This window comes from Bos indicus, chromosome 8 (assembly GCF_029378745.1).
Source record: "Bos indicus isolate NIAB-ARS_2022 breed Sahiwal x Tharparkar chromosome 8, NIAB-ARS_B.indTharparkar_mat_pri_1.0, whole genome shotgun sequence".
NCBI classification, from domain to species: domain Eukaryota; kingdom Metazoa; phylum Chordata; class Mammalia; order Artiodactyla; family Bovidae; genus Bos; species Bos indicus.
In genome coordinates, this window is record NC_091767.1 from 107,845,056 (window position 1) to 107,847,691 (window position 2,636).

At 38.8% G+C, this 2,636-nt stretch overlaps 1 pseudogene; it reads left to right on the forward strand.

Annotated features, from left to right (window-relative positions):
- The first annotated feature begins 587 nt into the window (after positions 1-587).
- LOC139184726 (5S ribosomal RNA) lies at positions 588-706 on the forward strand (annotated as a pseudogene).
- Positions 707-2,636: the final 1,930 nt, after the last annotated feature.

The following is a 2,636-nucleotide window of genomic DNA, read 5'->3' on the forward strand; positions in this document are numbered from 1 at the left end:
TATATTGGATTAGACCCTCATTCTTATGCCCTCATTTAATTACTTCTATAAAGAGCCTATTCTCTAAATATTGTCACATTTGGAGTTAGGGCTTCAATACATGAATTGGAGGGGGACACAATTCAATCCATAATAGAGATCTTTCCTTATCTACATTCCCTATGAGATTATCTGTTATAGTACCCAGAGCTTTTCATTCATAATTTTCTTTCTATGTACTTTAAATTTTGTCATTATTCTAAAGCTTACATTTAATTGTCTGTTTCTTGTAAATTCCGCTAGATCGGTAAACTTAATACCCTTGTCACCGTTCTACCTCCAGCACCTGGAATAGTGCCTAGAACACAACATGCACCCAAATATTGATTAAATGGAAGAATAATTTGACTGTTCAGTCACTGGGCAGAGCCTAGGTCTGCTTGTTCATCACCTAATCACCAATATTACAGCTGAGGCTATTACCTGTATCAACTTGAATGAAAGAGCAACTCGTTACGGGAAGCAGGCCCTCAATACTAGCACTCCTAACATAGTGTATTGATCAGGGTCCAGTCCGGAGATGAAATGAATTCTTAAATTGAAAGGGAGTCCACGGCCGTACCACCCTGAATGGGCCCGATCTTATCTGATCTCAGAAGCTAAGCAGGGTCAGGCCTGGTTAATACTTAGATGGGAGACTGCCTGGGAATACCGGGTGCTGTAGGCTTCAAAAAAAGAAAAAAAAAAAAATTGAAGGGTAAACTTTCAATATAAAAATTTATTAACTAGTAAATAAGGATTAGGGCTTCCCAAGCGCTGTTAGTAGTAAAGAACCTTCCTACCAGTGCAGGAGATTTAAGAGACATGTGTTTGATCTCTGGGTCAGGAAGATCCCCTGGAGGAGGGCATGGCAACCCACTCCAGTATTCTTGCCTGGAGAATCCCATGGACAGAGGAGACTGGCACATCTGAAGTGACAGCATGCAAATAGGGATTAACTGCTAAGAGGGGAAAAGAGAACTCTGAAGAATATAGTAATTGCAGAAAGAGGAGTCTTTGCAAAGCTCACCTCCAGTATCACAAAACCAGGTTGAGAAAGGTGGGTTTGGAGTTGAAATAATTTGATAAATGTAATACTTACTGCTTAAGAACAGAGACCTGAGTATAGGAATATCTGGGTAAAAATTCAATGTAGGACCATAGATTTTGATTTCTAAATTTGGAGGGGCAGCGAACTCTTCAAAGGAGAGGTAGAATTAGAACTAGACTTTGGTAATCACATCAGTCTATAAGATGAATGGTTGCTGCTCTTAGTCACTGAGTCATGTCCAACTCTTTTGCAACCCCATGGACTATAGCCCACCAGACTCCTCTGTCCATGGGATTTTCCAAATAAGAATACTGGAGTGGATTGACATTTCATTCTATAGGGGTTCTTCCTGAACCAGAGATGGAACCCATGTATCCCACATAGCAGGGAATTATTTACCACTGAGCCACTGCGAGAGCTTTTTTATAAGAAAAATACATATGATAATAATGTTATGTGAAGAAAAATTTGATATAGATTTTAAAAACTAAAGACCTAACTCAAAGTAACGTAATTAGAACTTTTTTCCCACTAAAAACTGTTTAAGATAGGTCTTGTGTTAGTTAACTCAATGGCTCAATAAATTATCAAGGACACAGATCTTTTAACATATTTCCCCTTGGCCACATCCAACATGTAAACCTGTCTCCTTATAAAATTTATGTCCTGGATGCATTTTGTTTGCAGTTGTTCAAGTGATCATGTTGACTGACCGACCACTCCCAAAGACGGAAAAGGAATTGTCCTTTGCATGAACTTCTTTTTAAGAGCAATGAATTTTTTTTTTTTTCCCCAGAACCTCTGCTTATGATCTTCTTGGCCAGCACCAAGCTCAAGGCTGTATTTAAACTAATAATTATTAAGGGTAATAGGACAGCCATATTGACTTAGACCCAACATGATTCAATCTTCATGGTGAGGTTGAGCATAATATTTATGGAACCACAAATGGGATTATTTTAGGAAATACAGGGATGCCTGTTGAATAGAAAATCAATAACATCACTGCAATAGAAGAAGATTTGCCCAAGGAATAGAACTTGGTGAGGGCAATTGTGCCCAAAAGAAGAGTTGATGAGAAGACACAGGTATTGGAAGCTATTAGACTTAATGAGGGAGTGGTTGACCCTTGAACAACATAGGTTTGAACTGTGCAGGTCCACATAGATCAGGTCAGTGCCCCTAACCCTCGTGTTGTTCAAGAGTCAGCAGTATTTCAAATCACCCCACTTAGCTGGACTATAGGTTGTGAAAGGGGAGAGTAAAGCACAAGACTGGTAAGTCATTTGGAACATGCTTACAGTACCGCTGATGCCAAGCAGTGGTTTTGGATGAATGAGAAAACTTTGGAAAACAGATGTTCAATTTGCAGTTATAATTACTGTACATGTTAAAAGTATGATTTTTCAAGTCCTGAACATGTTAAAACAGATACAATCTCTTTTACTAAATTTGTAATTTTACAGAACCATACAAAGATCTATATGGGCTTTCCAGTGATTAAGTGGTAAAGAATCCACCTGCAATACACAAGCCACAGGAGACTCGGGTTCAATCCCTGGGTCAG